This window comes from Poecile atricapillus, chromosome 13, assembly GCF_030490865.1.
Source record: "Poecile atricapillus isolate bPoeAtr1 chromosome 13, bPoeAtr1.hap1, whole genome shotgun sequence".
Lineage (NCBI taxonomy): Eukaryota > Metazoa > Chordata > Aves > Passeriformes > Paridae > Poecile > Poecile atricapillus.
In genome coordinates this window covers 17,103,374-17,129,660 of record NC_081261.1, presented here as the reverse complement: position 1 = coordinate 17,129,660, position 26,287 = coordinate 17,103,374, and the positions used below count along the sequence as shown (strand labels likewise).

Below are 26,287 nucleotides of genomic sequence, written 5' to 3'. Positions count from 1 at the left end.
TGAGGAGGGCTGGTATCTGGCAAGTGTCTGGAACGGGCTGCAATGGATTATCACTTGTCTGAGCAAGTGATTCTTCCCTCCCAGCCAGCACATGCTCTCCTGCTACAAGAATTCCCTCAAAACTGAATTAAAGATTACTAATTTTTTCCTTTTAAATAGTCCTGGAGACTTTTTTTTGTTCATTCCCAAGCACCATTGAAGTTTCCCATGCATTGGGTTGTGCCCTTGCATTGAGGCCCCTCACAGGTCCCGTTTGCTGCACACTCCTGCAAGAACCACTAAAGCACAGGGCCTGGCCATGTCCTTGTCTGTGATCCTGCTGGGCAGAACAAACCCCTAAAACTGCTGCAGGCACTTCTGCAAGAATAAATCACGCCAGCAGAACTGGGAGGATCTCAAATCACCCACCTGCTCCTGCAAAGAGCAGAGTCAAGCACTCCCTGGACTGCGCAGAGGGCACATCTCTCAGCCCAGGGCTCAGCTGGCTCCAGATATTCCAGTGGGCTCCACCTGCGAGCAGCCACCTGAGCCCTGCCATAGCCAGGAAAGCCATTCCTTCTGTAGATGATGGATAATGGCCCCATAAAAGTGAGTCTGCAAGAGGCCTGAGGCTCCTGGATGGGAGGAGATTCATTCATGGCAAAGTGAGAGCAGCCACGGGGAGAAAGGCAGGAGATGCAAAGGAAGGTCAGGAGAAACTGGAGGTGTTGCTCCAAGTCACCAGAAAGCAACCTCCTGCTTCAAAGCCCAGCAACAGAACCTCGACACTGCCTATCCACAGGAATAAGTGAGCAAATGGGAAATCTGGCAGCCTGAAGCAAGGAACAAGGGAAGAACAAGGAATCAGGCACGGGGCATTCCCCCAGAATTAGCAAGGCCAGTACAAACCTCAGCTCTGTGGGGTTTTTCCAGCTTATTTAAAGAGCATCTGGTGCCTGATGACGAGTTTTATGTAGACCCCTTTTATCTGTACCAGGACTCCTCTCCAGCCACAGGGACTGGCACGGAGCACAGGACCCCATCCGTTGTTCCAGCAGCTTCTCACCCAGCTCAGAACACAGCTCTCAGCCAGCCCAGGCACCAGGAGAGCTGTAAAGGATTGGTGGTGCTGATTCCAGCAAGGAGCAAACACAGGCTGTGCCTGGAACGCGGGAAGTGTTACACCGAGATCCCGGGGAGGAGGAGGAGGTTACAGCCTCCAGTCTGTCATTTACAGCGATGCTTTTCAGGCACTCACAGCTGCTCAGACATCAGGAGTCAGGTTCCCACAGATTCCCAGCCTTTGCATGCTCCAGTTTGCAGCCAACAGCTCTCTGGACTGTGATCCAGCCCAGCTCAGGGGTGGAAAGCAGTGCCAGCCCCAGGCACAGCCCTTGCCCCCAGCCTTTGAAGGCAGGTTAAGCAGGCAAAGCTTTAGGCATCAACCCAGGACATGGCATCAGCCCAGGACATGGCTTGAACTCACATCTCTGAATGGAGACTCTTCCTCTGAAAAATTCATGCTTTTTTCAGCTCTCTGCCTTTGAGAGATTTCAGAGAGAATCAAAGGGCTGGAGTGCAGTAGGAGTCACACTGGCATCAGGTTCCTCAGCAAACTCTGGTTCTGTTTCTGAACAACGGTAAATTCTCCTGGAGAAAACCAAATCTGCCTCAGCCACCCCATCTCACCCTGCTCCTCACATCTGAACAAAGGAACCCATTTACAGCACCACTGACAAATTTCTTTACCCAAGAGCACGTGTCCAAGTGCCATGCTGGGAGTACTAGGATGGTTCCCAGAAGCCTCCTGCTGACGTGGAACACTCTTCCTGAGCTTCCCCACATACACTCTGTACTTGATTACCCCACGCTTGCTGGAAGGAAAGGAACAAAATGCACTCCAGAGCCACTTGCTGATTCCTGATTTGAGTGCAACCATGGCAGCAACACCATTTTCCCCTCTCTTTCCAAGGCTGGCACATGTCATGTCCAGTTCCCAGAGACAGGAACCTCACACCCAGCCCTTCTGTTCTGTCACCCTCAGGAGGGTCCATCTGGAGGAGCCATCACACTCTAGGTACCAACACAGTATTCAAAATTATGTCCAGAACTTGCAGAAGCATTTAGATCACCCACAGCTCCTGCTGGAAATTTTCCACAGTGTAACAGTTTATTTTGTGGGCAGGAAGAGAGCAAGAAAATTAATTAGGCAGAGTAAGAAGAAAAAACTCCTCCTAAAGTGAGTTAACTATGCTAAAGCAGCAGTTGTGAGCAGGCCAAGTCCATTTTAAGGGCTATACATTTTCACTTCCACAGTCTTGAAAAGGAAAATGAAGAGACTTTGTTCTGTATGCATATTGTCCACCATTTGTTATTGTCTGTCTATTGATGCTTACTTGAAAAACAAAATTTAATTAAACCCCACAGTACTGCATCGCCTGCCTTTGAAATATGCCTGCATTAGTGGATCATTACAGTAAATGAAATACAGCTTCATATTGGATTTTTCAAATAACGTCCTAAAACTGTTACAAATTAAATAATACTCCTGCAGAAAGAAATTAAGAGACAGTGTTTTTAGCAAGGGCAAAGGGAGGTTTACAGATGAAGTCTGGAATGAGACGTGGAGGCAATGAGGCAGAGAGGTGCCACAGGGCTCTTCCAGACCTTGTTGGGAGGGTTCTGCCTACCAGAAATTAGACAAGGAAGGAGTGTGCCAGGACCAGGCACATGGAAGAGGCAGTGTCCCAACTCCCCAAGAATGTCAGCATGACCAGACAGGGTTTTGGGGTGTGCTGGCACAACCAGAGAGGTGTTTCTGCATGGGGGAGAGCTCCTCCAGCCACACACCCTCCACGTGCTTTGCAAACCTGGCCGAAGCAGCCTCGTAACCACTCGGGGCACTGAAAGCCTGGACACTCAGTGGCCAGAGAAAGGGAGGCAGGAAGGTGCTGATCTGGTAGGATGAGAAATACATACCCAGGGAGGAGAAAAGCAACAGGAGCTTTGGTATCTTGGGGTAAGTAAAAGCACAAGTGGGTCAGTGAGTCAGCGTTGGGCAATGCCTGATGTGGAACAGCAAAGCAAGTGAATATTGCATGAGCCTCACAGCTCTGGCTTCAAGAGATCTTCTCCTTAATAGCACCTGGGCTGATGCCAAGTGTTCTTTGACAATTTATTTACTCCAAGAAATCATTTTCTCTAAATAACAGGAGCCCATTACCGCATCTTTTTTCATGTGAGCCTGGAAAAGGCTGCACCCTGCAGCAACTGCGGCCTCATCTCCATGGTGATGCACCAACACACACACACACATTGACTCCAGCAAGAAGGCAAATGTCCCCAAAGGAGAAGCTGAACCTCCCCAAAGGAGAAGCTGAACCTCCCCAAAGGGAAAGGCTGAACCCCCCCAGAGGGAAAGGCTGAATTTCCCCAAAGAAGAGGCTGAACCTCCCCAAAGGAGAGGCTGAATTTCCCCAAAGGAGAGGCTGAACCTCCCCAAAGGGAAAGGCTGAACCTCCCCAAAGGGAAAGGCTGAACCTCCCAAGGGAAAGGGTGAACCTCCCCAAAGGAGAGGCTGAACCTCCCCAAAGGGAAAGGCTGAACCTCCCCAAAGGAGAGGCTGAACCTCCCCAGAGGGAAAGGCTGAAGCTCCCGAGGGAAAGGCTGAACCTCCCCAAAGGGAAAGGCTGAACCTCCCCAAAGGGAAAGGCTGAACCTCCCCAGAGGGAAAGGCTGAACCTCCCCAAAGGAGAGGCTGAACCTCCCCAGAGGGAAAGGCTGAACCTCCCCAAAGGGAAAGGCTGAACCTCCCCAGAGGGAAAGGCTGAACCTCCCCAAAGGGAAAGGCTGAACCTCCCCAGAGGGAAAGGCTGAACCTCCCCAAAGGGAAAGGCTGAACCTCCCCAAAGGGAAAGGCTGAACCTCCCCAGAGGGAAAGGCTGAACCTCCCCAAAGGGAAAGGCTGAACCTCCCCAAAGGGAAAGGCTGAAGCTCCCGAGGGAAAGGCTGAAGGTGGCAGAGCTGTCCCCAGCACGAGCCCTGGGACAAGGTGTGCTGCAGCTGTTGGCAGGTAGGGCTTTCCCAACAGGCAGAGCATGTCAGCCTCTGAGCAGGCTGGAAATAAAAAAGCCTTGCAAGTGCACCTCTGGATCCATTTTATAGGAAAACAGTAGATTTCCAGCTGCTGCCCATGCCAGAGAGACAAGTTCCTGTAGTTCTCATCAGCCTGTGAATCAATTATTTATAGGAAGAAGGTTCAGCATATAATCACTGAAAGCTGTCAACTTCCAGCCCACGCAGAGCTTCCTCTGTGGAAAGGCTGCTGCTCTGTGAACCAGGGACTGCTCACCCCTGCATGTCACAGGATTAAAATGAGCAGCAGTGGCACGAGGGGATCCATTACACTATCAGAAACAATGAGCACCCCAAGGCACTAACAGCACACAGCAACAGCAGGCAAAATCCACAGGAATACAGCAAATGCAGCCCAGGATCCTTCCTAAAGGAGAAGGACAGTGGTGAAAGGGCGTTGGGAGTGGTGTAACTGAGCTGGCACATGGAGCAATTGAGGAAGGAGACTCTGACAAGGCTTTGAGGGGCCAGACTGTCACAGGCAAGCACAGCAGTCAGGCTGAGCCCAGTGCTCTCCTGCCCCCACACCAAAGCCTCTGTAGGGATCAACAACTCTCAGCCACTCACCTGCACCCCCAAACACTCTTCCACCAGGAGATTCTGCCTTTGTGCTTCCCAGGCTGTGGCAAAGCCTCTCCTGACACTTAAGAGCAGCACAAGCAGCTCACATAGAGGATGGAGATTGCTGAGCCTTCTCAAGGAGGGAGCAATTCACCAGTGCCACCATCATCAGGCAGTGGGAGCGTGCCAAGAGCAGGGCAGACAGAGGTTAAAAATGAGCAGGCTTCACACTCCCAGGTATTGCAGCAAATGTGCTCATCCTCAGCTCACCAGTGCGCTTCTGAACACAGCCAGAATGAGGTCTGGATGTTTAAAACACACCAGAGTGCTGCTCCCAGTTTGCTGGAGGAAATAAAGGGAGGGGGATGTCCGATAGGGAGGAGGGGACACGGCACAGGAACCTCTGGAAGTGCCTTGCTTCTGCAGTTCAAGGTTAAACACCTCCTTTGCACTCATTTCTGAATCTGCCTCTCTCTAAAGCTGCACCAGGTAATTAGAATCATTATAACTATTATTAGACCATAATATTATTATAGCATTTTTGCTACACTTGACATCTGTTGGCTGATAGATTTAACTGGTACATAAGAAATAACTGTGCAGAGATTTCTTGCAAATGAGCAGCAACACGGAAGACATTAAAGCATTCTGCATTCAAAAAGTTAATTTTATGGAAGTATGCTTGAAATAAAAATTCTAAAATTAAGTTAAACCTTTAAAACCTCTCGTTAAAGGAATTATTTGGGCTTAAAGTAGGCAACCATTTAAAAAATCCTGACTTCTATTTAGATGTTTAAAGGCATATACATGGCTTGGCATCTCCTTCAGCTCAACATATGCATCTTCTTTCCATCAACTCCAGAGATTTCTAAATCATCCTTCCATCTTCCTTTCCCTCTCTCTGCAGCAGGCACTTGAATTATTTGGGCAGAGTCTGACTGCACAGGGAACCAGTATAATCAGGGCTCTTACAACCTGCTGTCTGCAAATCCTATAGAATTATCAGCAAACACACATCTAGAATAAAATACAGCTTTCCTGCAGCCCATGAAGCCCAAAGGGCTTTGCAAACTAGACTTGGGATGCAATTTATCCACCACTGAGATTCAGCTGTAATCCAGAGTGGAACACAGCCTTTCCATCCATATTTAACTACAGCACACAGTCCCCTGGAGAAAAGCAAGGAAGAATCCAACACAAGTCATAGGAATGTTTTAGGGAGACTGAATTTTCTCCCCTGGAACTGAAATTAGGCCAGGGCACTCACCGAGTTGGACCCAATGATGCTTGTGGGTGCATTCCAACTCGGAATATTCCCTGATTCTATGACTCTACCATCAGCCACGGACCAATACAGGAGGACAAAGAGGGCACAGTGTCTCCATCCTGTTGATGGAACCCCTGAAGCACAGCTGGAGTGAACAGCTGGGTACCACAAGTTACCAGCCTGGAGAGGAGAAAGACATGAACACCACAGAGGAATCCTGTGTTATTCTTAAATTTGGTGGGGTCTGATTTTAACCCCCCAGTTACACCCACGTGCTAAAAAAGATGGAATGGGGGGGTGGAAGAGCACTACACAAAAGGAACAATTCTTAAACTTCAGGCAGCTGAACCCAGCAGCTCAGCACTCACAGACCTTGGGGAGGGTAGAGCTGGTCCTGCTTGGGCAGTGACATTTGTTCCAGTGAAATCTATTTCAGCTCAAGTTTAATTTCACCTCTTCCTTAAGCAGCTGGCACTGAGGTGACAGCAAAGCCCTGGTGCAATGAGGTATCCTGCAACCACTCCCACCATGACACACTATCTAGGAATAAAAATGAGTGTCATTAATTTCTACAGAGCAAGTACTTTTATCTTTTCTAGAGAAGAGCAACCACACAAGGAACTTGAAATTGCTTGAGGAGAAAAATGTATTTTTGCTACCTTAGTCACATCCAGACAAGCCCAACTCTCACTGAGGAAAGACCTATGGAGAAACAAATGGGAGCAGGAGATGCTGGACACAGCTTCCCCCATGCACAGCCCACTGCTGAGGCAGCTCTGAGGGGGAAGCAGGGCTGAGCATTGCCTCAGAGCTGTGCCAGTCCCAGCAAGCATCAGTGAGAAGCCCCAGGTAAACGAAGTTCATGAAAGCTCTTAAAAGTCACCTAAGCCTTCAGAAGGAGAGCACAATCGCCCACTACAGAGACCTGCCCATCACACCTCTGACCAGCACAAAGCAGGCTTTTCACTCCATCCATCTGATGCTTTCAAAAGCCAGAGGAGCTGGGTCTGGCCAAGCTCACCTTAATGAGGCCCAGTGCTCATTACAAACTAAGAAAAAAAAGACCAACCAAAGCCACTCAACCCCACACACTTGATGGGGAGCTATCAGCAATTCCCTGTCACCACAGGAGAAGTCCCTGTGTATGGGCCCTGGGAGCTCAGCCCAGGTCTGCTTCTGTTCATCCTTTCCATTAATGGTTTGAACAACGAAAGAGAAAGTGCTTTTATAAAACCTGAAAGGATGCCCAGGAGTTAAGAGCTGGAAGCACTCTGGAGGTCATGATTGGAATTGATAAACTGAAGAAAAGTCCCCAAAACACCCACAAATCAATAGAAAGAAAAGCAAGGAAAACAATGCAAAGAAGCGTGCTTGGAAACAGCACAGAGACCAAGCACACAAACAGAGTCCAGGGGAAAGCTCCCCAGACAGAGGGAAGCTGGGGAAAACTGGGGACCAGACTAAATGTGCCAGCACTGTGACACCACAGCTCCAAAGAGCTGAACATCACTCTGTGATCCAGGAACATAAAATACGCAATTCTGGGCTCCGTGCTGGGTATCACCCCTGAGTCCCACACAAACCAGAGGGTCTGGGCAGCCAGCAGAGCAGTCAGCAGTACAAACCATGCTGCCCCATACCAGCTGTGGAGGGGTTTCTCCATCCCTGCTCCCTCCAGGGCTGGTACAGCTCTCAGATTTTAACAGGGTTTACTTACAAGGACATGGGGGGCCCATTCTGTGAAGGCAAGAGACAAACTGGCTGCTCAGTTTGCTGCAAGGGCGAGTTAGATGAGCTGTCAGGCTCCCTGAGACTGGGATTTCACCAAGGCCCAGAGGGACCTGGGGCCTGCCCAGCCTGGAGCCGAGTTTCTCTCACCTGGCTCAGGACAGGGCTGTGGACAAGAACACAGCTGCACCAAACCCAACCAGCAGCTTGGGAGAAATCCAAGGGGGCAAAAGCTACAAATCTCATGCAAAAGCAGGGCTTAGCTCTCAGGAACATTTCAGATTTCCCAAAGACTCAGAGGGATTTGGGGTTTTGCTGAGCTGCCTCATGAACTGCAGCCAGAATGGATTTGACAAAGCCTCGGTGAGCAGGCGCCGTCTCCCTTCGCAGGGCTGCTTCCCAGAGATCCCCAGCGTTGTGTCACTTCCCACTTCAGGTGCTAAGAATATCTGAGTGTTCATAAAAAATAGCAACCAGCTATTGAGAACTTATCAACAAAGCGCTCGACAAATCTTAATTAAAGCTGATTCACCTCCCTCACGAGTCGAGCGTTATTTCTCAGAGGAGAACACTGAGTATAAGAGCTGAGGTGGGTTCTAAAAGCCACGGAGGGAGTCAGTAGCACAGAGGATTAGCACATAGAAAGGCTGACTATTATCCCTAAATTTATCCCAATAATCCACTGCCTCACAAATTCTCAAGGTACAGCTGCTGTGCTTTCAACCCCACCTGCCCAACCCAAGCAGAAGCAGACAGAGACGGGTTTGGGGGTGCTGAAGTTTTCCAGGTGTTTTATTGCTCAGGCTAAAGGAATTCTCCACTGTAAAGATGAAAAAGTTGTGGCAGTAGCACCAGTCCTGCTTTTGTTCTGCTTCAGGATACACAGGGACAACACTGTGGTTCAAAGGCTGCTCTGACAGTTCACCAGGAATTGCTTCCAGCTGATTTCTTCCAAAGAAATGTATTTGTATCCCTTCAAATTTAGTAAATATGTGGTCACACAGCAGCCTCCAGGAACTCGTAACACTGCTCTTTCACCTCTGGTAGCTGGACTCCTACACTGAAGTTTCTGGGACAGTATTTTGGATACTTCAACCATAGAAATGCTCTAGAGGCTGCTGAAAAAAAAAGTGGACCAGACTGGGTCGTTTTAAGGCAAGGTTGAGGGAAAGAGAGAAAATCAGAAGTCCATCCCTTAGGAATGCTACTCCCAGAGAACAAACGAATTCAAACGATCACAGGGAGCAGGCACACTGCGGCAGCACGATCGGTAAATGACAGGGTGTGTCACCGTGCTCTGGAGACTTATCTGCACTTAAGAGGCTCCTGCCGGGCTGTGCACGGAGCAGCCTGTTCCACAGACAGCTCCACCAGAGAAATGCCTCTGCAGCTTATCCTCCTTTGGCAGGCAAACTGAGCAGCACCGGTGCAGGCAGCTCTGCCTCTGCGCCACACTCGGTTTGGGTTAGTTCTAGCAGAAGAACACTGCAGAATAAATAACTTGGCCCTAAGATGTGTCTACAGAACTTGGTGTGAACCCAGACCCTCCTGAAGGCAGGCGGCGTCAGAGCTCTGTCAAAGATCACTCCTAATGGAAGTGTTAGTCAAACACTTACCTGAAGCACTTTAAGGCAACATTACAAACAGTGTTTATATACAAAATCCCATTTGCTCAGCGTTCCCTTCCTGGCCTTGTGCATCGTTTACCAGTTCTCCAGCCAGAGAGCCATATGCAGGCTTGTACCAAAGCAATTAAAAGGGTTTTGAAATTCAGACCTCACGTTACAGAGCGCACACCCTGAAGAAACATCCATTTTAATATCCCGGACCTACTCCAGCGGTTCCAGCACATTTTTATTGCACAGCAGCCTGGGCACACAGTAGGCCGGAGGTGACCCAGCCCAGCCTCGTGCTCCAGGCAGAATCCAAACTGTGCCCAGTGGGGGAAACTTAAGTGTAAATATTTATGTTTAAAAGCCCTTAGTGTAAGGGATCCCTGTCCTGCCTCCACTGTGTGCCTAAGTGCCCGTCACAGGGCCCGCGTTTGCGGTCCCTGCTGGAAGACCCCAGCCGCAGCAGCGGCCTGTTCTGCCGGCCCTGCACGAGCCCCCGGGGCCGGACACGTCCCTAACGGCCCGGCCACGGCCGCTCTGAGGGGAACCGGGCCGGCGGGCAGCCCCCGGGCCGGCAAGGCCTCACCGCCAGCTCCGCTCGAGTGAGGGCAGCGCAGGGGAAGCAGCGGCCGGTACCCACGAAGCCGGGACCAGGGCGGCGCCCCGGATCCGGGTCCCCGACCCGGCGTTAGGGCCCGGCCCTCGCGGGGCACCAGCAGCACCTCCCACCGCAGCCCCCCCAGGCCGACTCACCGCTCCGCACCGCGCACGCTCCGCCCGGCCCCGACGCCCCGCCCCCCGCCCCGTTTCAGCCAATCATCGCCGTCCTCCTGCCCTTTGCCCCGCCCTTTTCCCCGCCCAATAAGTCAGCACCGCCACACCATTGGCCACGCCCCCGGGTCGACTTGGCCCCGCCCCTTCTCTTGGCCCCGCCCCCCTGATCGTGGCTCCGCCCTCTGGGCTTGGCCTTGCCCTCTAAGCCCCCCCCGGTGCCCCGTGAGGCGGTGGCACCGCTCCGGCTCCGCCGTGTCCCAGGCCGGGTTCTCCGGCCTGAGCCTGAGCCGGGACGTCCCGGGCCGGGTTCTCCGGCCTGAGCCTGAGACGTGTCTCGGGTCCGGTTCTCCGGCCTGAGCCTGAGCCGTCTCCCGGTCGGGCCCCAGAAGCCGGGGCTGCGCTGGGCGGGCTGGAGCCTCCGTGGCTCTGGGAGCGGCAGCAGCCCCGTCCTGGAGCATCTGTCCCTCAGGAAGGGCCTGCCGGGCCTGCCTGGCTGGGGGCGCCTCTCTGCATCGTGTTACGTTGGACTTCGGGAGGAATTTGTCCATGGAAAGGGCGGTCAGGCCTTGGCAGGGGCCGCCCAGGGAGGTGTTGGAGTGCCCAACCCTGGAGATGTCCAAGGAAGTGCTGGAGGTGGCACTGAGTGCTCTGGGTTGGTGACAGGGTGGGGATATCTGGAATGGGTGCTGGGGATCAGGAGGGAATATTCACAACGATCAGGAGATGTTGGCCTTCCACATCACGTCATCTCTGCCACAGGCTACTTCACCACCCCGTTTATTTTTCACAGGTTTTGAGGAAGGTAGTGAGCTTTTAGGTAAATACAAGGGTGTAAATTCTCGGCCTTAGCACCCCTGGCTGATGCTGAAATGAGGTGAGAAAGTCAGAGAAGGCACAGGGAGCTCGCTGGTCCCCTCACCTCATTCACTCAAAGCACTCTTCTGATTAAAATCACGCCAAAGTATTTCCCACCCCTCTCCCGACTGCGACTGAGTGATGGCATTGAAGAAATGATGGAAAAGCAACAGCCACAAGCTGTGCAACCCTCCCTGGCAAAGGCTGGGCTGTGGCTGAGGAACAGGCCATGGGATGCACTGCACAGCAGCCAAAATCAACCTGCCAGCCCCAAAATTAAACCTGCAATGTTTAATTATCCAGTGAAAGATGCTCAGCAACATCAGGGGGATCTGTCCCTGGGCCACTGTCCCCATGGCTCTGCTCACCAGTGCTGTGTTTCACTGCTGGCACCCACAGAGATCCTGGAGGCAGGAGATTGACTGTAAGCAAATCTCAGCTCTCCTTGCCAGTAATTGAATATTTTCAGTCTTTCCAGGTTGGTTGTAAACATCTCAGAAACATAATCTGGAATCAAATCCCTCAAAGCCTGTCAGGAGTGCACCAGAGCTTTATTGATGTTTATGATTTTTGTTGGAGTTTATGGCTTCTCAGGTAGCTGCGTGATTGCTGCCTGGGTAGAATTCCTGGCCTTTGGATGGGTGAAAGCACTGTTTTTCCAGCCTCTTCCTTCTCTTTTGGGCTCCACACACCAAGCCCAAGGCTGGCATCCAGGTGGGACCGATCTCTCTGCTTGCAGCCCAGGAGCCAAATTTCATCTGGGGCACTGGGAAGAGGATTTTCTCCCCGCTTGTCTCAGGGTGCTGGCACACCAGGCAGCTTGGGAAGCCTCAGTCCACCCAGAGAGATCTGCTGCATCCCTGGGCAATCCCAGGGATCCCACATCTGAAACCACTCCCACATGAAAGAGAAAAGAAAATACACTCTGCATGTATTACCTTCTGCATCTGGAGTTCCTCTCTTTGGTCTGCTGGGGTGGAGGACTTTTTCCAAAGGTATTAGAGAAGATGGGTGTGAGAGAGTAATTTGGGACTGGGAATAATTTTTCATCAGTATACTTAAAGACAATCACGGCACTAGGAGGGAGGCCTAATTGTGGAGTTGTGTAATTAGTTTTTATGTCACTGCAATTATTCTGTTGGCTACATATAAAGAACATGGGAAAATGCAGCACTTAATTTTAAATCAAGACTTGATTCTCTTTTAGTAGGTAATTGATGTTGATCACATCACTTAGCAGCGACTATAAAATGTGCTATTTAGATTGTGAAAGGATGGAGAAAAGGACTAAGCAGATAGGTAATTGATGAATCGTGGGCAGCGTTGGTGGGAGGCAGCAGGAATCCTTCAGCTGGTTCTGTTTGCAGCTGCTCCTGAGCTTCGTTAGTGCCCAGGGCATTAATGAGCACACAGCCCCTGTCCTGGTCCCACAGCATCTCTGTCCTGGACCATACCAGCAACAGAGCAACTGCACTCCATGGAATTGATCCCTCCTGGTTAAACCCCTTCCTTTAAGGAATTCAAATCTTCTTCGTGGAATTGATCTCTCCTGGTTAAACCCCTTCCTTTAAGGAATTCAAATCTTCTTCGTGGAATTGATCTCCCCTGGTTAAACCCCTTCCTTTAAGGAATTCAAATCTTCTTCGTGGAATTGATCTCTCCTGGTTAAACCCCTTCCTTTAAGGAATTCAAATCTTCTTCGTGGAATTGATCTCTCCTGGTTAAACCCCATCCTTTAATTAATTCAGATTTTCTTCTTAATTTAATTCCTTTAAGGAATTCATTTTTTCATCATTGAATTGGTCCTTCCTGGTTAAACCCCTTCCTTTAAGGAATTCAGATTTTCTTCATGGGATTGATCCCTCCTGGCTCATCTGGAACCACCAGGCTCCTTTCCTCAAGGCTTCTCCAGTAGCTCTGTTGTGGCAATGTGACCCAAATTTGGTCACAAATTAAATCACCTGACTGGTGCTAAACACTCTCAGAGACATAATTAGACATTTAAGTCCAAAAGCAAAATTAAGTCACAAGGTGTCATTGCTGTGAAGCCTCACAGTGCTGCCCCTCGACAGACAACTCTCAGTTTTTAGTGATTTTTTCATACTAGGAGTACCTGTAAGTAGTTTTGTTTGGGGGAGGACCCAGAGGAAAGCCATGGATGCTGTTTAACACAGCAAGGCAGAGACATCCAGAAGGTTCAGTTGCCCTTTTCGCTCTGGAAGGATGCAGCCACCAGAGAGGTGTCTATCCTGAACATGAAGCAAACTCCACAGGCTGCAGGAAACTCATGAGGTCGCATTTCCAGGTGGCAGGTCCAGGCTTTGCAGTCCACACTTGCGCCAAAATAGATGGATTTGTGGCCAGACAAGCCACTGGATAGAGTCCTACCAGGATTTTTAAGTGAAACATTTTCCCCCTCTGGCCGTTCCTTCCCCTCAACCTTTTTTGTGTGCTGTAGCAAAATATGAGATGGAATTAGGGCTCCAGCGGGTGTAATTGTTGAACAGCCTGCTCTGGCCAGCCTCAGCACTGCCAGAGAGCTGCCCACGGCCACTTTCTGTGCTGACACAATGAAATGCACTTTTACAGCCCAAGACGTGAGTCATGACCCAGCCGGAGTTCAGAGCAGAGGGTTTTTGCAGTACATGTGACTCCAGAGAGGCCAGAGGGGAACCCTGGGCTTCAGACAGGATGGCATCACAGCTGCAGTTTCCCCAGTCACTTTTTAAAATGCTTTTCCTCACCCATTTTGTGTGCTGGGACATGAAGGCTATGGCAGGACCTGTTCTGCCATGTCAGCATCAGCCTCTCCGAATTGCCGTGAGGATCAGATGGGTCCAACTTGCAGCCTCTTATCACCACCAGCACAAATCCTGTTTCATTCACTGCCAAAAGAAAAGACTCATCCAAGGGCTTTTGCCATCAGTCCCTCGGAGCACTGAGCAGGACACGATGAGCCCAGGGGCCATCCCTACCCCAGGAAGGGCTCTGCCAGCGGGGTGCAGCACGAGGCTCACGGGTGAGCTGCTGTCCGTGCAGCAGTGGCACAGCTCGGGGTCAGCATCGCTGCCTGACAGCCCCTGAGGCTTCCAATCGCTCTGGGCCGTGTCCCCAGCACAGCTCTGCACTCGTGGGGGCTCCAGCTGCGGGCCGGAGAGCGGGCTGTGCCAGGGGAGAGCGATGGGACCTGCCAGAGAGCGGGCTGTGCCAGGGGAGAGGCGATGGGACCTGCCGGAGAGCGGGCTGTGCCAGGGGAGAGCGATGGGACCTGCCAGAGAGCGGGCTGTGCCAGGGGAGAGGCGATGGGACCTGCCGGAGAGCGGGCTGTGCCAGGGGAGAGGCGATGGGACCTGCCGGAGGGCAGGCTGTGCCAGGGGAGAGGCGATGGGTCCTGCCGGAGGGCAGGCTGTGCCAGGGGAGAGGCCATGGGTCCTGCCGGAGGGCAGGCTGTGCCAGGGGAGAGGCGATGGGTCCTGCCGGAGAGCAGGCTGTGCCAGGGGAGAGGCGATACCGGGTCCTGCCGGAGGGCAGGCTGTGCCAGGGGAGAGGCGATGGGACCTGCCGGAGAGCAGGCTGTGCCAGGGGAGAGGCGATGGGTCCTGCCGGAGAGCAGGCTGTGCCAGGGGAGAGGCGATACCGGGTCCTGCCGGAGAGCAGGCTGTGCCAGGGGGGAGAGGCGATACCGGGTCCTGCCGGAGAGCTGTGCCAGGGGAGAGGCGATGGGTCCTGCCGGAGGGCAGGGTGTGCCAGGGGAGAAGCGATACCGGGTCCTGCCGGAGGGCAGGCTGTGCCAGGGGAAAGAGGCGATGGGTCCTGCCGGAGAGCTGTGCCAGGGGAGAGGCGATACCGGGTCCTGCCGGAGGGCAGGCTGTGCCAGGGGAGAGGCGATGGGTCCTGCCGGAGAGCGGGCTGTGCCAGGGGGGAGGCGATACCGGGTCCTGCCGGAGGGCAGGCTGTGCCAGGGGAAAGAGGCGATACCGGGTCCTGCCGGAGAGAGGCGATGCCGGTGGCTGCAGCGTTTCGCTCCCGGTTATTAACGGCGCCGTTCGGCACCGCCGGGTGCTTTGCTACACGCTGGGTCCCCCAGGCTGCCCTCGTTCGCTCCCGCCTGGTACCGGCTTTGGATTAAATCAGCGAGGGCTACACAGTGATCAGTTCCCAGCGCTCTTCTCCGGAGCCGGGCACAAATGAGGGGAAAGCAGGGAGGAGAATAGAGCCCAGGGACCTGCAGGTACAGGAGGGGTGTGAAGGGAAACTCAAGTTTTCAGTGTCACCAGCTCAGCTGTGACCAGGCACGGACAGTGACCCCAGGGATGCTTTCTAGAAGCCTTTATGCCAAATGACCTGGGTAGGGGCCTTTTTGGGTGCCCAAGCAGGGATTGGGTGAAAAAAAAAGTCACCAGCAGGGAGGGCCATGCAGGCAGCAAGGGGACAGTTCAACCCCTGCCTCCTCCCCATGGAACAGAGCCTGGTCACAGACACGCAGTCCTGGTTATCCCTCAGCAGTCAGACTCCCTTGGCCTGGGGGCAGTCAGTCCTCGCAGGGCTGAAGGTTTCAGAGCATTGGAAATCCCTGCCTCTCTGGCTGCCTCCCCCAGGAGCCACACCCTGGCTGCCACCTCCTCTTCGCTGTATTTGAAGCACATCCACACCACAGCACACGTGGGCTCAGGAGCAAGGGCAGGGAGAGTTAATACAACACCTCCCCTAAGGTGGAAACACGACACCACCCATCTCAGCAGTGTCACATCACTAAAGGAGAGGGGATGGTTATGAGCCATTATTCCCTGCACAAATGGGCTTTAAATCATCATCCATCACCAACACCCAGCACTGGATGTTTCAAAGGTGTCCAGCCTTTGTGGCTCCTTTCCACCCTGGCACAAGTGACCACAGTGCCCATCACCTGGAGATCCTTACAGAGCCTCCACACCCACACTCTGCCACTGCTTCAGGAAGAAATCAGCCCTGTAAAACATCAACAAGACCAAATGTGCAGCTTTAGGGTCTCAGGTCCATCTCCGTGGGGTGGGATCACAGGAGGGCAGGGCTCCCCAGCTGCCCCACCCCTCCTGGCGTGGCAGGGGAATTGGGATGAGCAGCAGCACAGTAATTGAAAGCCTCTTTCCTTCTGGAAGCCCTTGAGGCTGCCAGTCTCAGCTGAGCTGCCGCTTGCCAACACTTCTTCATTTCTTCTGTGTTTCATCTAAACTTTCCATTGGGTTCCTCATCCATCTGAGCTGCAATGATAAATATGGAAATAAAGAGGCATTTACAGCCCCTCTCCTGGGTTGGTTTTGTGTATAAACAAGCTGTGCTCACAGCATCTTCCTCTCCACAGTGCTGGTTCAGGAGCAGCAGGATCTGCCCAGGACTCAGTTGGATGAAGGGAAATGAGTGCCAGCAACATCCCTGGGGCACTGTGGGGAGGAAACTGCAGTAAAAGGGATGGGGCAAGCAAGGCCCACAGGGACTTCTGTAAAGGACTAGAAGGGAAAGAGCAACAGCTGAAGAGCTGGATCTGTGAAGTATGACAAAAGGCTTTAATTTTCACGGGATCTCTTAATCCATTAATCACAGGGACATTTATGTATGAAATCCTCCCTCTCATTTAATACTATCTCAGGTTTGTCCAAGAAGGTAATAACTGTTTGGCAGGGCAGTGGGAGGGGCGAGGTGGGACAGGCTAAAGCCATGGGCTTGTTTCCAGGGAGAGATCAGCCCTTAACAGCATGAAGCCAGCACAGGGATGAGCAGTGATGAAAAACATTGGACATAGCAGCCCAGGAATCACAGAGGCACTGGGGACATGAAGGAGGATGCCCCAGTGCTTCTTGGCTCTCTGGAGGTTGCCTGCAAAGGCTGGACAAAGCTGCCTGGGTGCCTGGAACAGAGAGTTTGGGGGTTTAAGGGCAGACTCATCATCCCTTCCCCTCCACCATGGTCCCTTCCTCTCCATCCAAACTGCTCCAGTGTTCCTTCCCTTGCCCCAAAGAGCTGGGGGGGGGTGTGAGGATCATCCTGGAGGCAGAGGGAAGCTCTGGCAGCATAGCATGGACTGATCCATGCCCTGATCCTCACCTGATGCTTCTCTCAGACTCAATCTGTTCTGATTTTATCCCTCGTGCTTTCCCAGCAGCACCAGCATTGCACCAGACCAGCCAAAGTCTCCTCGTGTCCCACGATGGTCCCACAGACCTCAGACTTCCCTGTCAGCCAGAGGATGAACATAATATCTACAAACCCAGCTGCCTTCCTGGAGCTGTTACCTGCATTCCTCAAGGGAGAAAAATGGGAAAAATTAGTATGTGGCCTCTTCCTGGAGAAATCAATGCGATCTCAACTCACTGTGAAGTTCCCTGACTGTTAGAGATGCTGCACTGGTGAAAACTAACCCTCAGAGGAGAAAGGGTGGGGGAAAAAGAAAGAAAAATAAATTCCAGTGACTAGACAAGTCTAAAATGTTGCAGAAGGCTAAACTGCCAGGGCTAGGGCTTGTTTGGAAGTCCCAAAGTGGAGAAGGCTGCACGGTCCAGCTGTTAATCACCCCACCAAGAATCAGCTGTAGTTGTTAATTCTAATTAGAGCTGTTGGGTAAAAATGTAATCAAGAGTTTCCATTAGGAAAAAAAAAAAAAAAAAGACATTTCATCTAAATTAAAAATTTTGGTTTTTAAGAAAGGGGGTAAACGTTGAAAATTTTGTAACAACTCATTTCAGCATTTTCAAGATGAAAAGGGATGTATTTTTGCTGTGAAATGCATCATCAATTCAAATGTGTTTTATCGTACAGTCTGAAGAGCAAAATATAGTTTTCAAATCAAAGCAAAAATGGTATTTTTAGGCATTTTCTTTAAAAAAGCCTATCTGGGGGATTCTGTCCTAATTAAGAATGATTATTTTTTTCCTTTTTTCTTAATGGAATAAGCTGTTCCTAGTTAGCTCTGCTCTAAAACACTGGGTTGATGTGCCCACCCATCTGTCCCCAGCACCTGACCCCAGGGCTGTGCCCACACCACCCCACACTGGGTGTCAGCACTGCCTGAAATCCCTGGGATCTGAGTCAGGCTTTAAAAAACTCACAGAATTAAAGCAAATTCTTTGCTGCCAAGAGACCTGGTGAGGCACTGGAAGGACACAGGTGTGTTTGGTGGGCCTCGTGCAGGTCTGAATTCCTAAGGGGAGCTGATTGTGGTGCCCACACTCGGGGCAAGGCAGCTGCAACCCCCCTTTGTAGGTTTGACCCTGTGTTTGATGCCATGGGATTGTCACAGATCCCAGCAGGGGTTTGCATCCTAAGGGATCCTCTCCACAGGATTAGCAGGTCACATTTATTATGCAGAGAAGGTGGTTTAGGATCTGTTAGATGAATAGCAGAGCTTGTGGTTTGTGATCTGTCTTCTGTGTAGGAGCACTGAAGGACAGAGAGGACAGAAAAAATGGGGGTTAAAAAGGAACTGGGAGCAGAAGGGGACACCAAGGAAGGAGACTGGGCCAGGGAGAAGCTCAGCAGGAGGAGAGGAGGGTGGAAGAGGAAGGGAGCAAAGCTCAAGGGCTCTGCCAATGATTAAATAGAAAAAAAATTGCTGTGCAGCAGTTTCAGCCCAGAACAGAGGGAGCTGCACAGGCTCCTCGAGCTGCCCAAGTGCATTTAGAGCAACAGAAACAGCAGGCTCTGACAGAGCCAGGAGACCCAGGCAGGTGTGGAGGGGGGAAATGGGGAGAGGAGCAGGGTCCCACAGGCAGGGCATGCTCCTGCCCAGCCACATCCAGAGTGGCACTGCCCTTGCTGCTGGTGCACGCAGCCCTGGAGGCTGACAGGGGTTATATAACCCTTCCTGACTGCTCTTTCCTCTGCACCCAGCAAGGCTGAGGGAACAGCCTGGGCAGCCTTTCCCCTGTGCCCAGAGGGACACAGCAAGCCTCAGCCTCTGAGACAGCTGAGCAGCACATCCTGCCCCACTGGCACCCCCAGGGAGCTGTGCTGGCTGAGCTGGCACCCAGGACATGGCACCAAGCCCCGCTGGGAGGCCGCAGAGGCCCTCGGCCAGGGAAGGAGATGGTTGGATTTTGGGTTCTTGCAGGGAGCAGCTGGTGGATGAAGCCTGGAGCATCACTCACATGTGGGAGCAGACACAGGGGATAACACACTGCACCAGGGCTGTATGCACCTAACTCAAAATAAACTTTCTTTTTAAAAAAACATATCTAAAAAGAATGATTTTTCACTTTCTTTTTTTTTTTGTTATTATTTTGAAATTATAAATTATCGAAAGACTTCTCATTACTCTCACAAATCATTCTCAGGCAAAGAAAAGGAAGAAAAGGCAGTTCTACCTTCAACAGTGCTTTGTAACAAAATGAGTCAGATTCATTTTGCTCATGATTTGCCCTTGGCTCCCTTTGTCCGTGTCTTAAACTACATCCTGGCTTGGTCTGATTAGCAGCGTCTCCTCGGGGGCAGAGGAGGCCCTGCAAGAGCTGGAGGTGTTGCAGGTCAAGATTAAAGTGCTCTGCACGCCATTCAATGTCAAAACTATAACTGGCTTAACTCAGTGCAATTAGATGGCTCAGGGGTTACTGAGTAACGGCGGCAGTGTTTCAGCGCAGGTGATTAAAGCACAGCCCTGGCATTAGGGGATGTGATTAAAAGGCAGTGTCAGGGCTGAGACCTGGCAAAGGAGCTCAGCAGGCAGGGTTAAATCCACAGCTTCTTCTGGGGTTGGATACCCCAGGGCCTGCAAAAGAGCTCTTAAGTATCAGCTGAGCCAGCTCAGCTTTTAGGTCTGGAATGCCATCTTGTGATGGCAGTGGGGAAGTGGAAATGGCCTCTCTGTGGAATCATTGGAGATGATGGAATTATAGAACGGGTTGGGTCAGAAGAGACCAAAAAAGTAATTTTACTCCTCCCCCCCTACCATGGGCAGGGACACCTTCCACCATCCCAGGCTGCTCCAGTGTCCAGCCTGGGCTTGGGCACTGCCAGGGATCCAGGGGCAGCCACAGCTGCTCTGGGCACCCTGTCACCCTAACAGAGAACAATTCCTGCCCAAGATCCCATCCAGCCCTGCCCTTTGGCAGTGGAAGCCATTCCCTGCGTCCTGTCCCCCATTCCTGGTCCCCAGTCCCTCTCCAGCTCTCCTGGAGCTCCTTCAGGCCCTGGCAGGGGCTCTGAGCTCTCCCTGGAGCCTTCTCCTCTGCAGGTGAGCAGCCCCAGCTCTTCCAGCCTGGCTCCAAGGCTGCTCCAGCCCTGGGAGCATCTCCATGGCCTCCTCTGGACTTGCTCCAGCAGCTCCATGTGCTTCTGATGCTGGAGCAGCTCTGCAGGGGGGGGTCTCATAGGGACAGAGTAGAGGGGGACAATCCCCTGCCTCCGCTGCTGCCCACTCCTCTGTGAGGGCAGCCCAGTGCAGAGGGGTTTCAGGGCTGCCGCTGCACATTGTTGGCTCATGCCCAACTTTTCATCCATGATATCCTCCAAGTTCTTCTCTGCTGGTCAATAAGCTCTCTTGCTGCCACAGAAGCTGCAGGCATTGGCTACACGGGGGGATGTCCCTCCCCAAGCTTGGAGCACACGCATTTTGAAGCATTACAGCTCCATGCCAGTGCGGATCTCTTGAGTGGATGCACTGTGCCAGCAGACAGTGCTCATGTCCTGGTTTAACCCACCCTAATTTATGGGAGCCAAATCACTCAGATGTGATTCCTCCTTTATGCTGTAACTGAGCATTCACTCGACAGGGGTTACCCAGGCTTCTGGAGCCTGTTGCTTTGAATACAAGCTGCAGGGTTATGTGGGATGCAGGGAGCTCAGGGGAGGCTGTGTCTAGACTAGAGGAACTCTCCTGAAGGCTAGCTGAGCTTTTGTTTTGTAATAACTCATATATCTAATCTGGCTTGGAACAAAGCATCTCAGTCCCTCCAGGCCCCGCCACAACACTTGCAGGAGAAAAGAAGGATCTGTTTAGCTGTTACCAAGCCAAGATGAACAACAGGGACTGGCTGCAAGTGATACAGGGAGCACAATCCTGTGACAGAAAAGGGCTTCACTCCCATGACAGAGCTGCTGTGTTTCATCTGGTTTCATGCTTTTCACCCAAAGTTCACAAATGATGTGCAGACCTTTATTTGAGCCTCCCTCTGAGGCCAGCAAGCAGAGGAAAAACTGTGCACACAGAGGGAATCTATACTGGGAAGTGAGAGGCTGGTCCTGGCACTGAGAGCTGCTGAGTTCTGGTATTTGGCATTCAGGAAGCTTTTGAAGTCTCTCCTGATCCTGCCGAAAATGTCTTATTGAAAGAAACAAAGCATATTAATTTGGGCCCCATGCTGCGCTAACGAATTAAACAGCTTCCAAACTGAAGCTGTGGCTGAGGGTCTCAGCAGAGTCATCATCCATCCCTGCGTGGGCACGTGCCCTCGGCCACGGGCAGCGAGAGCCCCAGGAACAAGAGCATGAAGCGCTCTGTGTCTGCTTTCACCCATCCCTCCACCAGCCAGCTCCTGATGCACTGGGCATAGCTGGGAAACCTGCTCCTCAGCAGGTTCATCACTGACAGGGGAAGCACCAAACTCCACTCAGCACCAGCCTCTCTCCCTGCACACAGCCGCGTCCAGGGCACAACAAGCCCAGAGCTTCCCAGGACAAGGCAGGATCAGGCTGAGCCAGGAAGAAGCACCCCCACATCCGGGAAGAATAGCTGCCTGCATTGGGCTGAAAATAGACCATGAAGCGTTTGCAGAAGACAGAGCTGGAGTGGATGATTGCCTGAGGCAAGGCACAGCTCCAGCTGAGTTCACTGCTGAGCTCTGAGAGCATAAGTACATGAGGAGCATGGGGGAGGGATGCCAGGCTTTCTGGAAAGGCCTTGAAGTGTCTCACTGGAGCACAAAGCCCAGAGAAAAACTTCCTTTGAGTGGATCCCCAGCGAGGCAGGTCACAGTTACACTGCTGTGCCCTGACATGAATACACAGAGCACTGGGCTGATGTTAAGGCATCCAGTGGAGGCCAGGGAAGGTGTGGAATTGTGCTTCTCCCAGCGAGGCACTTGCCAGCACCACAACTTTTTCTCTGCTTATTTCAGGGCTGGTTTTTTTCGCTGCTGGCAGCTGTTTCTGAGCTGACACTTCTACCTCCTGTGCCTGAAGTGGGACACATGACGGGCAAGCAGAGAGGCAGCTCACCAGCCCTCTCCTTCCCGTGAGCTGGTGCTCGAGTTCAGTTCTCCCAGCTTCACAGATCCTGTGTTTCCTGCTCTGGCTCTGTCAGGGATGCTAGAAGAGTCCAAGGCCAGCTTGGACGGGGCTCGGAGCAACCTGGGATAGTGGAAAGTGTCCCTGCCCATGGCAGAGGGTGGGACGAGATGATCTTTAAAGTCCCTCCCAGCCCAAGCGCTCTGTGACTGATTATCGAGGGTTTTTCCCCGCCCCGGGGGGAGCGGCCGACGCGAGCGGGGCGGTGCCAGTGGAATCACCTCGGCAGCGCGGGCGGGTTTGGGCCTTTTCTGCCGCTGCCATGAGGCTGCTCTGGGCGGGTTTGGCTCCCCCGGTTCGCTGCCATGAGGGGAAGGAGCGGCTCCAGGCGGGTCGGGCTCTTTTCTGCCGCTGCCATGAGGGAAAGGAGCGGCTCCGGGCGGGTCGGGCTCTTTTCTGCCGCTGCCATGAGGGAAAGGAGCGGCTCCGGGCGGGTCGGGCTCTTTTCTGCCGCTGCCATGAGGGGAAGGAGCGGCTCCGGGCGGGTCGGGCTCACTCGGCTTGCCGCCATGAGGGGCCGCCGCCGCCATGAGGTGAGGAGGGCAGAGGGGACGGGTGGTGGCCGCAGCGGGGCTGGAGATCGGGGTTCCTGGGACGGAATGTGCCACCTGAAATACTCACTTTTTGTTATTTAGCTGTTTGTGCCGGCCGGCAAGTGCTGTAGTCCGCGGTGCCCCGGGACTGGGGGTGTTGCTCGACTGTGCTACTCACCAGTAATTCCTCAGCCTTTTGCTCGGTTTGCTGGCTTTTGTCCTCTGCCACAAGCTGCTGTTGAGCTTTATGAATACAGGTGGAATTAATGGGTTAATTGTGATGTTTGTACTGTGCTCTCTTTAGGCCTTCAGCCGGAGCTGTGGGTGGCCGGGAGCCGCCCGAAGGAGCCCTGAGGTGACCCGACCCCGTCGTGTGTGAAAGCCGAGCTGTGCTGTGCTGGGACAGCCAAGGAGGCATCTCCAGGGGGGCACTGGAGCCTGCCGAGAGGAGATGTGAAGGGATAACCTGCTCGTGAGGCACAGGGAGAGCTCTGGAGCAACGTGAGTGAAGTGTGACCATAAGCCAACGAGGGGAAATGGGCAAAAATTTGGGTTTTGTTGGCTTGAATTAACTAAAAGGTCTCTGCTGGCTGCTGTGGCCTCAGGTCCTCGGGGTGGAAATAACGTGGTTTATCCAGCGATAGCTTTAATTTTCCTGTCCTCTTGCTGGATGAAGCCCTAATGAGAGGAGGCATCAGCAGAGGGGTGCCATCACTTTTCTGCTCTGTAAACCCCGCAGTTTTGTTTGTTTGTTTTCTTCTCCCAGCAGTAGTCAGCTGTGCTGGCTGCTCGGTGCCTGTGCCAGTGTTACACTGCTGGGAGAGAAAGGTGCTGCTGAGCTCTCCTGGCACCCGCGGGGCCGTCTTGGCACTCAGTGGTGCCAGGTTTTGGCAGCACCGTGCATGCCAGAGTGGAGTAACTCCTGCCTGTGGAGTTATAGCCTAGTACGGATGCAGACAACACACAGAAAATGGGAAATTCTCTTGCAGATATATTAATGTGCATGTTTTATATAAAAATTAATGTAATCTAATTAGCTGGTCAGTGCTAAGAGTTGAATAGAGGTCCTCTTTTCAGCTGTCTTTATTGGGTTTTTATTACAGGTAAATTGTTGGTTTGGGGCTTGCTGGAGCAGCAGGAGTGGTCAAGTAAAGCTGTGGATGCTGCTTTGAAGATCCTTGTTAGAAAGGTATTGGGAAGATGGAAACCTGGAGCCCACAGTTTAAACGGGGCAGCTAGAGAAGAATTTGTTTTCAGGATGTGAATGTAGGAATTGGAAACATCAAAGGTGTATTAAAGGGCGAAGTATAACAAGGATTATTTGTAAAATTTATTGTTAATCTCCTCTCAGTGCTTGTTTAAAATACGTTTTTATGTGACCTCAATTAAACATATTTACATTTAAGCTTGTTCAGTTTATTTTTCATTATCTTTCAAGGCTGTTGGGTGCAGCAAGGATTTGAGAGTGGTGAATTCTTGTGGGGGACTGGAGAAGCTGTAGTGAGGCACCAGCTCATCCCTAAGCCTGGGGGGAAGTGAGCCCACAAAGGAAGGTTGAAAAAGGCTGTTGAATATGTAAAATACATTAGAACTGGTGGGGAGGGGCAAGATGACCAACTGGGATTTGAACAAAACCTGTGTTTAAATGCAAAAGTTAGAACAAAAGGAGTGTTTTGCTCTCTCCAAGATGAGGTGTGGATCCCTTTGGATTCCATGCAGGCTTATTGAAAATGCTGTGTTTTTTAAATAAACCAGACTCCTTAAATGTCCCTGACACTGTTAGTTTAGCCATGTGCCCTTCTGCCACCTGAAGATCCAGAGCTTTGAATGCAGTTTTTACACTGCACATGGGAATACTTATTAAAATATTCAACATTAGGGAGGAAAAGTTTTTGCTGGTTTGAAGCCTGAGTTCTGTTGTTTCTGTAGGAACAAATCCTACCTGCAAAACTAATCAAGGACTTTCCTGTGGTTTTATGTTGTGCTCAGCAATCTTCCTCTTACCCAGGTGGGTGCCACAGGGCTGGCTGGAACACTCACTGTGTCAGGGGGCTCTGCTGCTGGACCAGGTATTCCCAAAAGTGGAAAAAAATGGGGAATATGGGCTCTTTGGCCATTATCCCATCTAACCCTGCCCTCTGGCAGTGGAAAGCCATTCCCTGTGTCCTGTCCCTCCAGCCCTTGGCAATTGTCTCTCTCCATGTTTCCTGCAGGCCCTGCAAGGCCACACTGAGCTCACCCCAAAGCTTCTCCTCTGCAGGTGAACATTCCCAGCTGTGGCAGCCTTTCCTCCCAGCAGAGCTGCTCCATCCCTCTGCTCATCCTGGAGCCTCCTCTGGCCTGGCTCCAGCAGCTCCAGGTGCTCCCTGTGCTGGGCCCGGGGCTGGGGCAGCTCTGCAGGTGGGGTCTCACCTGAGCACAGGGGCAGAATCCCCCTCCCCTGCTGTGGGACCAGCCCTGGGCTGGGGGTTCTGGGTGCTGGGGCAGGTCCAGCTTGGTGCACAACTGGAAAATAAGAAAGGGATGTCCTGAAGGCTCTGCAGTGGTCTTGGGGTGTCACCTCTGGCAGGAAGGGACAGTCAGCACTGTGCAGCTCCTGCAGTGCAAAGGCTGCAGATAAAGGTCAGAACAATTCACCTCACTCTGCTCTGGTGCCTCGAGCTAAGGACAGCAAAGGGAATTGGGAGAGAACCCATGAGGTCTGAGACTGGTGGTGAAATGAAGCCAGGTAATGGAGCAGGACCTGCATTCATAGTCAGGAAATGCCAATGTGATTTATGGTTCTGCTGAGGAGCACCATTCATTTTGGAATCTGTATATGACTTCTACCAGGCAAAAGTGGCCGGATTGCTTTACATTTGCTTTGTTTTTACTGCTCTGCAGCACCACAGCACAGGAGGATTGTTAACTGAGATTTATGGGCTTGTTTTTGAGCACTTAATTGTTTGCTTACCCTGAGCTTGTTAAGAGCTGGATTTCTTGTGATTGTTCTCTGAGCATTTCCATATTATTTCAACACATATATTGTACCACTTCAATTTTTTAAAAATACCTTATGTGTTATTATTTCATTGTGCTCTCCAGCCACTTAAAAAGAAGAAAAATCAGCCTGTGATGAATTGAAGAGGCAGATTTTTCCTTTCCCCTGGAGCTTTCCCTTAATTCACATAGGCACCCTCACCGTCGTAAAGCTGCTGGAACACAGCGGTTTCCAGGCTAATGGAGAGACCAGTTCTTAAGCCACAAAATTAAATAGGGAAGAAAGATGTTGACTATGAAAGAAATCCAAATAATGAATAGTACTTGAGGGGGTTGTACGAGTACTTTGGTCACAACTCGCGGATTTCAGGAGGGCAGCAGCACAGGGACCTCTCCTCATCGAGCACAAGGTGGCAATGTTGGATCAGAGGAATAGCACAGCCTCGCACATCGGCGGCAGGGCCTTTTTACCAGAATCTTCTAACGAGCCTCACAGCCAGCGAGAGCCCAGTTTTGACTGTTTTAGCGATGGTGCCACCAGCGTTGTGCTGAGGAGAGCGGCCTTAGGCCGCGCAGGTCTGGGTGCCCGTGAGCGTGCCCTGGGACAAAGA

At 52.0% G+C, this 26,287-nt stretch overlaps 1 protein-coding gene, 2 long non-coding RNA genes and 1 other non-coding gene across 5 annotated transcripts in view; 2 read left to right on the top strand and 2 right to left on the bottom strand.

Moving 5' to 3' along the window:
• The window catches only part of SIL1 (SIL1 nucleotide exchange factor), a 165,432-nt gene extending 155,334 nt beyond the window's left edge, over positions 1-10,098 (bottom strand). The window contains exon 1 of the mRNA XM_058848363.1: positions 10,036-10,098. The gene's annotated coding sequence lies outside the window, so the exon portion shown is untranslated. The remainder of the gene's footprint in view (positions 1-10,035) is intronic.
• Positions 10,099-15,586: 5,488 nt separating this feature from the next.
• Positions 15,587-17,337, bottom strand: LOC131583849 (uncharacterized). Its single transcript, XR_009278613.1, has 2 exons — positions 16,993-17,337; positions 15,587-16,151 (listed from the first exon to the last, which is right to left on the bottom strand). It is a non-coding gene; the product is annotated as an uncharacterized LOC131583849 (long non-coding RNA).
• Positions 17,338-22,433: 5,096 nt separating this feature from the next.
• LOC131583847 (uncharacterized) lies at positions 22,434-24,102 on the top strand. Of its 2 annotated transcripts, XR_009278610.1 has the most exons (3): positions 22,434-22,697; positions 23,002-23,207; positions 23,801-24,102. It is a non-coding gene; the product is annotated as an uncharacterized LOC131583847 (long non-coding RNA). The 2 variants fall into 2 exon arrangements; XR_009278609.1 differs by having other exon boundaries at positions 22,434-23,207.
• LOC131584300 (small nucleolar RNA SNORA74) lies at positions 23,459-23,658 on the top strand. The gene has a single exon (XR_009278684.1). It is a non-coding gene; the product is annotated as a small nucleolar RNA SNORA74 (small nucleolar RNA).
• Positions 24,103-26,287: the final 2,185 nt, after the last annotated feature.